Source organism: Schistocerca nitens, chromosome 8 (genome assembly GCF_023898315.1).
Source record: "Schistocerca nitens isolate TAMUIC-IGC-003100 chromosome 8, iqSchNite1.1, whole genome shotgun sequence".
NCBI lineage: Eukaryota > Metazoa > Arthropoda > Insecta > Orthoptera > Acrididae > Schistocerca > Schistocerca nitens.
The window spans coordinates 507,743,576-507,758,911 of record NC_064621.1 but is presented as its reverse complement, the minus strand read 5'-3'; positions in this window follow the sequence as shown (position 1 = coordinate 507,758,911).

Below are 15,336 nucleotides of genomic sequence, written 5' to 3'. Positions count from 1 at the left end.
CAAACTGAGCAAGTTAATAACGCACTGGATCACCTCTGGCCCTTACGCAAGCAATTATTCGGCTTGGCATTGATTGACAGAGTTGTTCGATGCTCCCCTGAGGGATGTCGTACCAAATTCTGTCCAACTGTTGTGTTAGATCAATACCCGAGATGGTTGGAGGGCCTTGCCCACATTGCTCCAGACATTCTCTATTGAGGAGACATACGGAGTGTTACGAATGGTCCGCCATTTAACGAGCAGTACTTGGAGGCCCGCTGCCACCTTACAGCGCCGTTTCAAAGCTAGGGCATTTGGAGGTATGAACAAAAAAATGGTTTTCAGTCACAGCTTTTCGTGATTTATTACGTACACGATGCATTTCGGACCCTGCGGGTCCATCGTCAGGTGTAATTTGTCTTAATATATGCTTTACTTTTGCTCTTGATGACGTGAAATGCACATTCCTGTCACGAAAAGGTTTGATGTTAGATTATGAATTTCTTAAGCCAAACGCGGAAAATATGTGCGAAATAGTGGAAAAGATTAACAGTGTAAACTTAGCACGTAATCGAAGACAACCGTTTTCAACATTTTAGCGCCGTTTTACACTGTTCATCTTTTCCACTATTTCGCACAAGCTTTCCGCGTTTGACTTACGGAAATCATAAGCTAAAATCAAACCTCTTCGTGACAGGAATATGCATTTCACCTCATTCAAGAGAAAAAGTTAAGCATGTATTAAGACAAATTACACCTGATGATGGACCCTCAGGGTCCGAAATGCATCGTGTACTTAATAGAACACGTAAAGCTATGACTGAATGGGTTTTTGTGCATACGTCCAGTGTATTGAAACAGTCACGTTTGAAGCTACGAAACATGGATACAATTAATTAGTCGATTTGGGGCTCATTTATGTGGTTTACCATTCCCGACATGCCGCCCCACAATGTCAGTATTTATTTGGCGACCACTGCTCTAGAAAATTCCTGTCGCGTTGTGAATGATTGTCGCGGCTTGTGACACGTTTCCTTTCTGCACAAACTTCCGCTAGTTCGTCGCTAACCGGTTGCCGTTTTATACCTGTAGCTATACAATAAAGCAATTGCGATGTATGGTTACTTCGAAAATTTTGCTAGCTCTGAAGACTTCTATCCTGGCCTGACCTTTCTCCAACCTGAATATTAATGCTACTAGCATAGAGGGGATGGAGAGAATATGGAAACACCAAAAAAGCAATACATTACCATGCCCAAAACGGCGTAGGAAACCCATTGGCAGTTACAACAGCTTCCAGTCGCCTAGGTATAGATAAACATAGGTCCTGTATTGGTTTTAGGGGAATCTTATATCATTCTTTCTGCAAAATAATGGAAAGTTCAGGTCGATAGCGATCACGCACACTTCTCTCCAAATTAGACCACAAAGATTTAAAAATGTTGAGATTTGCTGAGTGTGGTGGCCAAGGGTGATGCAACAATCTATTCCCGAGCTCACAAAATCAGTACTGGATAACGCGAGCTATGTGAACAGGAGAACACAGTATCAACACCGGGGATGAAATATTCAGGTTCCATGTCCTCTTTTGCATGTCGACTCTCATTTTCATCAATTTTATTAATGTTCTATGTCATTTTGTACTGAGAGCTCAAAAAATACTCTTCACTTGATTCCTATACATGTTGGGTTACTTCCCTGGGTGGCCTGTGCGAGGTAAGCATCGGAGGACGTGGCACGCGACATTTTCGGTTGGTGGATGCACTTCACTGAATTCTGAGGCGTTCGTAAAATAGGCTTAAGCGCCTGGCGGAACGACTGACATCCGTCGAGTTTCGCTTATTGTGTGCAGGGCGAAGCGACCTGCGAGGTGTCTGAGTGTAGCCGCAGTTTATGTGTTTACCGTTCTGGCGCGTCCGGAACGAAGATTCCTGGCACCGACTGACTGCATTGTTCTCTTTATTCTCAGAATACTTGTGGACCGTTCCCTACTGGGTACGACTATCTGGCACCGGATGGACGGTGGTCCAGGCATGTTGTTTTCATAGCCGGTCAAACTGCAAGTTCAGTGTCCTCAGCTGAATAGCAGAAGCATGATTGGTCAACTTAAACTGAGGCTGGTAGACGTCATAAAGTCCTGCTCGAAATTGGAGGGAACGGTCGCTATTGGCGCAAATAATGTTCTCAGACAGTGTGGGGGAATTTTGGAATCAGAACTGAATGCTGATTCGCGGTTTTCGAGGAGAGTATGGAATAGAGAAATGTTGGCTGCACTCTTGCGTTGCGTGGGCAGTGGATTTGGGATGTGATTTTCGTCGGAGTCTTACGCTCTTACGACTTGGTCGCTCTTTTTTCGGAAGAAGTTAGAATTTTCGGACAGCCTTCGAGGCCAGGGGTTAACACAGAGTTGCTGCACGGCAGAAGTTGGCGCCTACATCATCAGGACGCTGCCTACCGACTACGTGCTGCAGATTTCAGTATCAGTATTGGTACAGTATTTTGCGGCTCCGGCATTGAAGGACCTTATCAGCTTTATACTGAATCCCTCAGCAGCACGCGCCCTCGCTTTGCTACAAGTCCACCTTGCTTGTACTCCATGTGATCTCATTTGAAAAAAATGGTTCAAATGGCTCTGAGCACTATGGGACTCAACTGCTGTGGTCATCAGTCCCCTAGAACTTAGAACTACTTAAACCTAACTAACCTAAGGACATCACACACATCCATGCCCGAGGCAGGATTCGAACCTGCGACCGTAGCAGTCGCACGGTTCCGGACTGCGCGCCTAGAACCGCGAGACCACCGCGGCCGGCGATCTCATTTGAGCTCTCACTACTAATTGCGATACTGCTACATAGTCGGAAGATTAATATTTGATTCATTAAGACCTCCAGTCATTATAAATCTATTGCATCACAGAGAGTAGGAGCCCTTTGTTCTTGAGCCAACTCTTGTTCTCATAGTATTTCAGTATATCCTATCCTTTAACCAACTGTTTGTGTCGACAGTCATGTGCATTCATGTTCTGATGTATAATAAATCTCATTGTAATATTTAATCCGCATATAATTTCGTAGATATATGCAGAATCCAATTTTCTGTTGCTTATTCTGATAAAGTTCTCTTTTTTTGAGTAGATAACGATTTTTATTAAATTATTGTGAGTGAGCTCTCCTTATTTTCCCAAATAACAGGATCCACCATCATTTCCTTCTTTTACCATTGTGCTCGTAATTAATTAGCTGGTAGATAAGGAGGGGGTCGTGTGCATGTCTCGTTCTCATGCAAAATTCGTCTGAATTAAAGAGGCACAAACTCTTCTCCACCCCGGCACCTCGCAACGTTATACTATGGGATGGGTCAGAACAGCCAAAATTATCATATAATCCTTGACAGTAATGCAAAATCGCAGAGTAACCATGGGTCCCATGGGATACTACGATATGGCTGCCCAGGTCATCACTAAATCCCCTGCCATTTTTTACTCTTGGGACGTAAACTCTGACAGAATCTAGAAACATTGTAACACAAGACTCATGACTTTCTTCCATCGCTCCATAGTTTACGTTTCATTTCTTCGGCACCACGTTTGCTTGTTACGTCCATTTGCATCACTGATGAGTTAGCTCCAAATTCCAGGTAGCCCCACAATATCGTGTTGTTTTAGAGCTAACAGAGTTTGCGAGTGCGACATTCAGTTCTGCTGAGACTTTAGCAGCTGTCGTCCTGTTACTTTTCGTCACAGTCCTGTTCAACGAAATGAAATGAAATGATTGTGTCGCATTGTTGGCCAGAATGCCTCATCCAGGTAAGTTCGGCCGCCGAGGGCAAGTCTTATTTCAGTCGACGTCACATTGGGTGACTTGCGTGGCGGTGAGGAGGATGAAATGATGAGGACAGTCCACGAGCGGGGAAAATCTCCAACCAGGCCGGTTGTCGGACCCTGACCCGCTGGATGGTAGGCAACCACGTTACCACTCAGCTAAGCAGACCAACAGTCCTCTATCACGATCAATGAACTCACACTTTCGTCCGGGTTATGACTTAGCGGATGTTGTTTTTGGGCTCTCACTGCATGCTCTATAAATCTTCGATGCGGTGCCTCTTTAAACACAAAACACTTCGTCTACCTCGGTTACGGAAGCACCTATCACATGAGCATCAACGATTTAGATGGCGCCCACGTAATGCACTCAAAACTGCATAGAATACTATTCCGACCACCACCAGCACTTGTGACGTACTGAGGACATTGTACAGGTGCCGGTAGTGATCAAATACAACTTGCAGGCATGGCTGGTATATGCATTTATGTTCAGGCACGCATTTCGTGCTGTATTAGCATATTTTTGTCTAATCTTCGTACCTCAGTGTATGAAGTGACGCGAAACTGTCGAGCTGTTGTTGTGATCTTCAGCCCAAAGACTGGTTTGATGCAGCTCTCCATTCTGCTCTATCCTGTGCAAGCCTCTTCATCTCCGAGATAACTGCTGCAACCTACATCCTTCTGCATCTGCTTAGTGTACGGATCTCTTGGTGTCCCTCTACGATGTTTACCCTCCATGCTTCCCTCCAGTACTAAACTGGTGATCCCTTGCTGTATCAGAATGTGTCCTACCAATCGTTCTCTTCTTCTAGTCAAGTTGTGCCACAAATTCCTCTTCTCCCCAGTTCTATTCTGTATCTTCTCATTAATTACGTGATCTGCCCATCCGATCTTCTGCATTCTTCTGTAGCACCAGATTTCAAGAGCTTTTATTTTCGTGGTGTCGAAACTGTTTATCGTCTGTGTTTCACTTCCACACATAGCTACACGCCATACAAATACTTGTTAACTCTACATTAACAAATCCCTCTTCTTCAGAAAAGTTTTCCTTGTCATCACCAGTGTACATTTTATGTTCTCCCCACTTTGGCCATCATCAGTTATTTTGCTGCCCAAATAGAAAAACTTATCTACTACTTTAAGTGTCTCATTTCCCTGTCTATTCCCTCAGCATCACCTGATTTAGTTCGACTACATTCAATTATCCTCGTTTTGCTTTTGTTGATGTTCATCTTATATCCTCCTTTCAGGACACTGTCCATTCCATTCAATTGCCCTTCCAAGACGTTTCCTGTCTGTGACAGAATCACAATGTCACCGGCTAACCTCAAAGTTTTTATTTGTTTTCTCTGGATTTTATTTCTTACTCCAAATTTTTCCTCTGTTTCCTTTAATGCTTGCTCAATCCACGATCTGTATATTGAGCTATTTATGTGTTAAGTTAATTATTATATTTTAAAATTGTGATTAAATATTTGTTTTCATCACCTTGATACTAAAAATGGGAAGAAATAAATTCTGCATTTAATTACTTAAAATTATTTGTCGCCTATTGTGCGCGACTAGTTGTGTTTTGTAATATGCATATTGAGTTCTGTACGTACGATTTTCACAAACATACTTAAAGTTGCGATACGCCTTTCCAACTCGTCTATAGATGGTAATAATTGATGTTCCTTAACTGAGAACAGCAGCTGCCATTTTTACAATTTTTCAATTTTTTTTCTTTCCTACTGACTAATTTACACTAATCAATAGAATTCAATTATTCAGTGAAATTATTCCATTAGAATGGTGAAAGCGCTGCAAGAAACATGTGCAGTAGTATTTAAACACTCCGATAGATGTTGTAGTAGCGATGTAGCATTGTACATGGAGATTAACCGCAGGTTGGAAACGGAATGCAAATGTAAACGGCATGAGGGAGTCAAATGAAATCATCTTTGGTATCTTTTCCCCTTTTCAACGGAAGCATCCCGCCAATTTTGTAATTGGATTTAGGGAAACTAAGGAAAACCTAAATTTTGTTAGACCGGGCGAAGGAAGAATGGGAGGCTTCTGTAGAGAGGAGGGTAAATCTGTACAATACAAGGAACGATAAGTGATATAAGTAGTTGATCAATTTTGTTGTTAGTAGATTTGGCACAACTTATATTACTATATTGCCGGGTTATCCTCCACAAGCCATATGACAAAATATGTTACACGAGTTTCTCTCTCAAAGCAGTCATAGTGTTAAGTACGCTGTTTAGGTTTTTATATTGGTAGCGCCAAGTAGCGCCCTGTATGAAAATCACTGACTGTGCTGTGTGCAGTCTGTGACTGGTCTGCATTGTTGGAATAGTCGCCATTGTAGTGTTGGGCTTTTGGATGTGAACAGCGCGTAGCGTTGCGCAGTTGGAGGTGAGCCGCCAGCAGTGGTTGATGGGGGGAAAGAGATGGAGTTTTGAGAGCGGATGATCTGGACGTGTGTCCATCAGAGAGAGTAAATTTGTAAGACTGGATGTACTTTGGCAAGTAAGTCACACATGTCGTCCCACACGAAGACCAGTACGCAACAAGAGGGGCACGGTGTCAGGAGAGAGTATAGACAGAGTTCTGCTGCGGTACGGATACCAGTTGCATATATATATATATATATATATATATATATATATATATAATGACTTTAACACTGTTAAGGTAAATACATTGTTTGTTCTCTATTAAAATCTTTCATTTTCTGACTATGCCTATCAGTAGTTAGTGCCTTCAGTAGTTAGATTCTTTTATTTAGCTGGCAGTATTGGCGCAAGCTGTATTGCAGTAGTTCGAGTAACGAAGATTTTTGTGAGGTAAGTGATTCATGAAAGGTATAGGTTATTGTTAGTCAGGGCCATTCTTTTGTAGGGATTGCGTTGCGTTGCGTTGCGTTGCGTTACGCTAAAAATATTGTGTGTCAGTTTAGTGTTGATCAGAATAGGTAAAGAGTGAAATGTCTGAGTACGTTCAGTTCTGCTCAGCTGTTTGAAAATCGAATAATGTAAGAGGTTTGTCAGCACAGTCATTCATAAATTTTTCTAAGGGGACGTTTCAATAGTGACAACTTTCGAATGGTTAACTCCTTCAAGAACAAAGCGAAACTGGAGTGTTATCTTGTGAGTCTCTCTCATCAGACGTAATACGTAGAGACTTTGGCAAGTAAGTCACACATGTCGTCCCACACGAAGACCAGTATGCAACAAGAGGGGCACAGTGTCAGGAGAGAGTATAGACAGAGTTCTGCTGCGGTACGGATACCAGTTGCATCGCAGTGTACGAGTGAAATTGTACGGCAGCTGAAAACATACTCCAAAGTTTCAGTAGGTGGTACAGTACGACTGTTGTGGTCAGAATGCCTAAACTGCACACAGATTCACGTCAAATTCTGGAGGTTTGTGGACCAAATGCAACGTCGCGTCCACTCGTAGTGAAATGATGCCAACAATTTGACCAACGTCGCACAGACAGGGCTGATGCTGATCCACCATACAATCCAGATCTTGCACCATGGATTTCCATCTTTTTGGCAAGTTGAAAGAACATCTGGAAAAAATAAATTTTTCCAACTATGAGAACGCCTACACAGAAGTTCTCGAATGGCTCCGTGACTGAGAAGTGGATATCTGTCGCCAAGGAATTGAACGACTTTAGAATGTTCCGATCGTGTATTATAAACACCCAGTGACTATGTTGAAAAATAGTATCATACACTGTGAGATCAAAAGTATCCGGACACCCCCCAAAACATACGTTTTTCATATTAGGTGCATTGTGCTGCCACCTACTCCCAGGCACTCCATATCAGCGACCTCAGCAGTCATTAGACATCGTGAGAGAGCAGAATTGGGCGCTCTATGGAACTCAGGACTTAACGTGGTCACGTGATTGGGCGTCACTTGTGTCACACGTCCGTACGCGAGGTTTCCGCACTCCTAAGCATCCCTAGTTCCACTGTTTCCGATGTGATAGTGAAGTGGAAACGTTAAGAGACACGTACAGCACAAGAGCGTACAGGCCGACCTTGTCTGTTGACTGACAGGGACTGCCGATAGTTGAAGAGGCTCATAATGTGTAATAGGCAGACGTCTATAGCTCAGGAATTCCAAACTGCATCAGGATCCATTGCAAGTACTATGGCAGTTAGGGGGAGGGGGGGTGAAAAAACTTGGATTTCATGACCGAGCGGCTGCTCATAAGCTACACATCAGGCCGGTAAATGCCAAACGAAGCCTCGCTTGGCGTAAGGAGCATTGAACAGTGGAAAAACGTGGTGTGGAGTGACGAATCACGGTACACAATGTAGCGATCCAATGGCAGGGTGTGGGTATGGTGAATGTCCGGTGCACGTCATCTACCAGCGTGTGTAGTGTCAACAGTGAAATTCGGAGGCGGTGGTGTTATGGTGTGGTCGTGTTTTTCATGGAGGGGCTTGCACCCCTGTTTGTTTTGCGTGGCACTATCACAGCACAGGCCTACATTGATGTTTTAAGCACCTTCTTGCTTCCCACTGTTGAAGAGCAATTCGGGGATGGCGATTGCATCTTTCAACACGATAATGCACGGCCTGTGGCGGAGTGGTTACACGGCAACATCCCAGTAATGGGCTGGTTTGCACAGAGTCCTGACCTGAATGCTATAGAACACCTTTGGGATGTTTTGGAGCGCCGACTTCGTGCCATTGTAATGTATAACTTACCTTTTGAAGTCCTCTCGTGCTATAGTGCTATATAGCATAGAAGTGACATGTATTACGTAAGAATGAAGTATTGAAGTGTCAGTAATACTGATCGAAACATAAAGCAGTAACAGTTGCTCAATTTCTCTTGTTTTGCTGTCGACGTAAAAGAATGGGACAAACCAGCCATACGAATTTTTTTAAAAGAAAACCTTAAAACTCTTCTCCTCTCAAAGTACTGCTCGTGCCATAAATCATATTTACTACAGGATTTTCTTATTCCAGATACTGTATGGCGAAGTAAGATTAAAAAGAAGAACGTTATAAAAACGAATGTCTTGGGGATATCCGTGACTAAACTACTGATGGCAAATCGTTTTAATGCTTTAATGGGTCGTCTAACATGTAAAAACTTAAAGAACTGCCTTCACAAATAAGTATTAGAAGCACTAATTAATGGTGGCCTACGTACGTACTAATCGCTTTGAGGACATCATGTTTTCTTCGCCTCCAGAGTTATGACTTATTCCGAATGCGGTTCTTGTTAACTCAGCAGTTAGCGAGAAATACGGCGAGAATTTCCCGAAGAACCCGTATACCGAGACTCCCTTCATTCATCACGGCGATTTATGCTCCTCTACTTTCATCCAGCTGTAGCTTTCTTGCATACTTCCTTATCTGGCACATCAGCCTCGTAAAGAAAAGAGAGATATTACTCGCCGTTTCGTAGAATATTTAAACTGTGACTCCGAAATACGGTCTTGATGGAGATTCGACAATGATAAATGAATTCCTCTTTCAGGTACGCCAAACTATAAATACAGAACTAAAAAAAAAGAAAGAAAATGAAGAGACTGCATAATGTTCCACAGACACGCATTCTGAAGTGTTTACATATGATTTAAATGGAAGTAAACTTTCTTGACCGGACGAATACAATCGCATCGGAATCGGCAGATGGTGGAAAGTACGTTCTTATTCTTTCGTATGTGGAGCCTTTGCATACTGAAAAACTACGTGAAATTAGATAGATGGTCCCATAAGAAGCCGTAAGTATGTTGCAGCGACGGACGGGAGAGAAAGCCAGAGTAATTTAGTTGACTGTCGGGACACTGGCGTACAAGTCAACACAACCAAGAAAATATGCTTACGTAACTAGCCAGTAAGTAACAAGAGAAAAAATAATTCTAGATCGATGTACCGGAAACTAGTACTTATACTTACACAGTCAACACATGCGGGCATTTTTCTTCCGTCGCCTCAGTTATGTTTAGGATGTACATAAGAATTAACAAACTCCGTCTTTTGCACCTGAATTTTTGTTACTGTTTTCATCAAAGACGTTTCACCTAATCGTATTTGGTATCCTCACTGGTCAGCAAAGAAAACTGTTAAGTAAGCATTACACACAAATGATAAAGGATATCGCCTTAGTTCTTTCACAACCCAACAGAGGGAAACTTTATCCTTCATGGAGTGTCAATAAAGCGTTGTTTTCTATGAATTTGTAACTGAGATATACCAGATGAGACTTGAATGCAGTTTACTCATCGCATTTATCAAAAAATTTTAGATTCCAACTGCCAAACGTTGGTTTACCAACAAGAATGAAGATTGGATAGACTGGGTGTTGTGTGCTGTCCTTAGGTTAGTTAGGTTTAAGTATTTCTAAGTTCTAGGGGACTGATGACCATAGATGTTAAGTCCCATAGTGCTCAGAGCCATTTGAACCATTTTTGAAGATTGGATACTTCAGGAGGACAATGATCCGAAGTGCTGCAGTAGGCTTTTCAGCGACTGGAAAAAGGAGGAAGGTGTGCGGGTACCGGATTGACCCTGAAACTAAATGCATGGTCTTACAACAAAATGCAGTTGCAACGCACATTCGACACCTTTGGAGATCTCTTTCAAGTGAATTCGCCGAAAACTTGGTTTCAAAATGGTTCAAATGGCTCTGAGCACTATGGGACTTAACATCTATGGTCATCAGTCCCCTAGAACTACTTAAACCTAACTAACCTATGGACATCACACAACACACAGTCAACACGAGGCAGAGAAAATCCCTGACCCCGCCGGGAATGGAACCCTGGAACCCGGGAAGCGAGAACGCTACCACACGACCACGAGCTGAGAACACTTGGTTTTAAGAATGGCTCAAAGATGCTAAGTAATTATTGCCTCTGCGGGTGACTAGACTTACTATTAACTGCAGCTGCGTTTTTCTTTGGTTCGTACATGATGTATGCATACGTTTTAGACTGTTGTCAAATACGTTTAACTACTGATTCGACCAACCACTATCTTACTTAACATATTGCAAAAGAAACAGCAAATGTCTAAGGATAAATATATGGTTGTGAAATATACTGTGTTTGCTGGCAGCACATATGCGTTAGCCTAATACTTACAAGGGAACCTCCCCATCGCACCCCCCTCAGATTTAGTCATAAGTTGGCACAGTGGATAGGCCTTGAAAAACTGAACACATATCAATCGAGAAAACAGGAAGAAGTTGTGTGGAACTATGAAAAAAATTAGTAAAATATACAAACTGAGTAGTCCATGCGCAAGATAGGCAACATGAAGGACAATGGGAGTCAAGGAGCGCCGTGGTCCCGTGGTTAGCGAGAGCAGCTACGGAACGAGAGGTTCAAGTCTTCCCTCGAGTGAAAAGTTTAATTTTTTATTTTCGGTTTATATGACAAACTCTTATGTTTTCATCACTTTTTTGGGAGTGATTATCACATCCACAAGAAAAAATAAATCGGGCAAGGTAGAAGACTCTTTTTACCCATTCGCTAAGTGTACAAGTTAGGTGGGCCGACAACATATTCCTGTCATGTGACGCACATGCCGTCACCAGTGTCGTATAGAATATATCAGACGTGTTTTCCTGTGGAGGAATCGGTTGACCTATGACCTTGCGATCAAATATTTTCGGTTCCCATTGGAGAGGCACGTCCTTTCGTCTACTAATCGCACGGTTTTGCGGTGCGGTCGCAAAACACAGACACTAAACTTATTACAGTGAACACAGACGTCAACGAACGAACGGACAGATCATATCTTTGCGAAAATAAAGAAAGTAAAATTTTCAGTTGAAGGAAGATTTGAACCAAGGACCTCTCATTCCGCAGCATCTCACGCTAACCACGGGACCACGGCGCTCCTGAGCTCGTCTGCTCTTTGATGTTGCTTATCTTGCCCATGGACTACTCAGTTTGTATATTTTGCTTATTTTTTTCATAGTTCCACACAACTTCTTCCTGTTTTCTCCATTGATCTGTGTTCAGTTTCTCAAGGCCTATCCACTGTGCCAACTTATAACTAAATCTGAGGGGGGTGCGATGGGGAGGTTCCCTTGTTAGAATTTTCCTTCTCGTTAGCTGATAGGTCAGTGTGGCTGGCAGTCACGCGGAACACTCGTGTTCGGTTCCCGGTACTGCCACGGATTTTTCACTGGGAGTACGAGTGGAACAGAGTCGGCCACGTGATGTGGTGTATTCCGCCACACACCGCCAGGTGGCTTGCGGAGTACGGATGTAGATGTAGATGACAGCTGATGGTGACAGTTGATGAGCTACTGGAATGAGTAGCAAACGCCATTGGCTGATGGATGACACTGTAGTCAGTTGGGCCCAAATGCCCCATCCGTGGTCAGAATGTGAGTACTTACCTGATACTTACAATTACAGGATTGTTAGTTAGCGCTTACTTGTGTGCCTTCTCCTCTATAATGTGTCCCTGTTGGCCCTTGAGTTCGTCTTGTGCCACGGTAGCAGAACTACTGGTATGCCAGTTCTGACCACAAGTCTGTGTGCTAGTAAGTTAAACCACAAAGGACGTATTCAGTTCGTAGAGTGAGAGCGTTCTACACTACTGAGGATGTTGTAGCCGCCCGCATCTCGTGGTCGTGCGGTAGCGTTCTCGCTTCCCACGCCCGGGTTCCCGGGTTCGATTCCCTGCGGGGTCAGGGATTTTCTCTGCCTCGTGATGGCTGGGTGTTGTGTGCTGTCCTTAGGTTAGTTAGGTTTAAGTAGTTCTAAGTTCTAGGGGACTTATGACCACAGTAGTTGAGTCCCATAGTGCTCAGAGCCATTTGAACCATTTTTGATGTTGTAGCCGTTGAATGGAAACGTTGAGCTCAGATGCCTCTTTCGTGGTTTTCATCAAGAGAAGGCTGCAGGCTATACTGCGTTCCAGATATCATCCATTCATTCTCTTTCATTTCTGCTGTCGTCCATCACTCTTGTCCCCAGGGACTGTTACCTAATGAGCACCTCACCTGTGGTCCGAGGAAATAATGGCAGTCTTTCTCAGAAGTTTTGTAAACTGATAGACGTACTAGTAAACCAAAAAGTCTAAAACCGATATCTGGGGAAATAGTTGTGTTCTTGTGTCTGCTACTCGTGAAAATGATTGGTGCTCTTAGTCTCTAAATTTACTTTTTTATTTGTATTTTATTTTATGGCCTTCATTCAACCACTCTGGTCAATAACAGAAAGGCTATACAAGTTGTTATTCAGTAATGCAATACAGTTCAGTAACAATTCGACAAGACAATTCGGTAGTACATTAATTTTACCATTATGCCCGAGGCAGGATTCGAACCTGCGACCGTAGCGGTCGCGCGGTTCAAGACTTAAAGCGCCTAGAACCGCTCGGCCACAACGGCCGCCCCAACTTGAATCCGTTGGATTATTTCATGCAGGCGTATTTAAGAGCTTTGGTGTATTCCGGCGCTGTTAATAGTGCCGATGAACCTTGGGAATGCATCGTGGATGTTTGCGAATGCATTTGGAACATGTTTATGATTTCTGAACGCGTATGGACTCAATGAGGAGACCTGCTGAAATCTACCTTCACATGAACGGTGGCCATATGGAACAGTGAGGGAGGGGGGGGGGGGGGGGGAAACCCGCTACCCCTTGGTTCTATGCAAGCCGCAACACAATCAAATTCCACACACAAAATTTTCATATTCTCTCGCTCGCTTTACGCAAGCTGTTAGAGCTACAGAAAAAAATGAACAGGACCTTTTTGTTGAAATTTAATGTAGTTAAATTTTGTACTGGGATACCTTTTCGATAGAGGCTGTAGTTCTCGAATCATTCAGGAAAACGAACAGGAGCGACATTCAAATGTGTTTTTCTTGTATAACTCGAAAACTGTAGCCTTATTTTTATCTGTAGAACTAACAGTTTGTATGTACCTAGCGAGAGAATACCGAAACCTCGCACATGGTTTTATAAGGCGTTACGTTTTGTTTCCCGATACAAAAAAAAATTATTTTTAAAGCGGGATTTTACGTGCCCATTCGAAAGTGCGGCTCCAAATCGGTCTGTGCGATATTCATTTTATCGGCGTGTATTAGAAGGGAAAGCAAAACAAAAACGTTTACCAGTACTCCAGTGGCGACCAGTATGGCGCCCTGATCCGTGCTGAGTGCCACTGACATGCGGCAGCGCTGCTCAGTCGCTGCTGGAATACTGGCTAATATTTGTGTTTTGCCATCCGAATACATGGTGATAAATCGAATATCGAGCTAGACTAATTCGGGACCGCACTATCGAATAAACACGAAAAATTCCGTTCTTTTTTTCAAAAATTCTGCATGCTGTAAGATGGAATTGAAGAAAACAATTTATATTACAAAATACCTTTACAGGCCCTCATTGTAATCTCCATTCTTGCGTATGACATCTTCCCCACGTTTTGGCAACTTCCGTATTCCGGATAGGGCACCATCACTGTTGAGAGTCTGATTACTCGGGTCACTTAACTGGAAGCTTAATCAGTCGTATCAAAATGTTTTCCACGGAGTTGTTCCTTCAATTTGGAAAACAAATCAAAGTCTGATGGGCTCATGTAAGGGCCGTATGGTGGATGCGGAAGTATTTCCCATCCATATTTGTCTAGCGTGTCTGTCACTGGTAGGGCAATATGGAGTTCTACATTATCGTACAAAATGAGGACACCAACTACAAGTATGTCAAGCCTTCTTCGAAGAATTTTTTGGCGCGAAACATTTTGTAGAAACAGTTTATAGAACGTGCCTGTTACAGACGTCCGTTGGGGTACTCTATAGCTGCGACTCCATTCATGTCATACGCAAAGATCATCAGTTTCACCTTTGGTTGTTGGTGACGGAATTTTTTCGGGCGTGGAGAGTCGGAACTCTTCCGCTGTGACAATTAAGACTTCAGTTCTGGCTCAAAATCTAGTATCCAGGTTTCATAAAGTGCAACAATCCCTTTCAGAAACTGTTCCCTCCTGTTCGATAACGTTAAAGTAATTCTTCTTTTATTATTTTACGATCCGTTTTCTGCTCTTCACTCAGATCATGTGGGATGCCAAGATTTTAAGACAAATATCGAGATACTGGGACACCGTCGTCAAATAATCTATTGAGATTAAGGTCGCACTGAATCTCATTAACCGGGACAACGGTTTCCAGCTGAGTTCGGCTTGGAAACCGGCACTCAATCTTCGGAAGACGCAACGGAGGCAACATCAAGACCCCAAGGGATACACGTATGACGATGGGATAGGAGATAAAAGCCCAGTATATGTAACAAAAGACACACTTGAAATTGTGCCTAAGACAACAGACACAATATCTGAGGACGTCCTTGCTAGTCCCGAGCGGCACTCTGAACACCATCGGCCTGAAAATAACACTGCAGACGCTCCAGGGCGCCTAGGACATCGTACGGAACGCCTAACACGGCACACTACGGTAACAGAACGTCCCAATTCACAGAAGGATTTAAATGGCGACAATCGAAAGATAAAACGTCTAGCATGGCTGGAATGTCGTTCAGAACTTAAC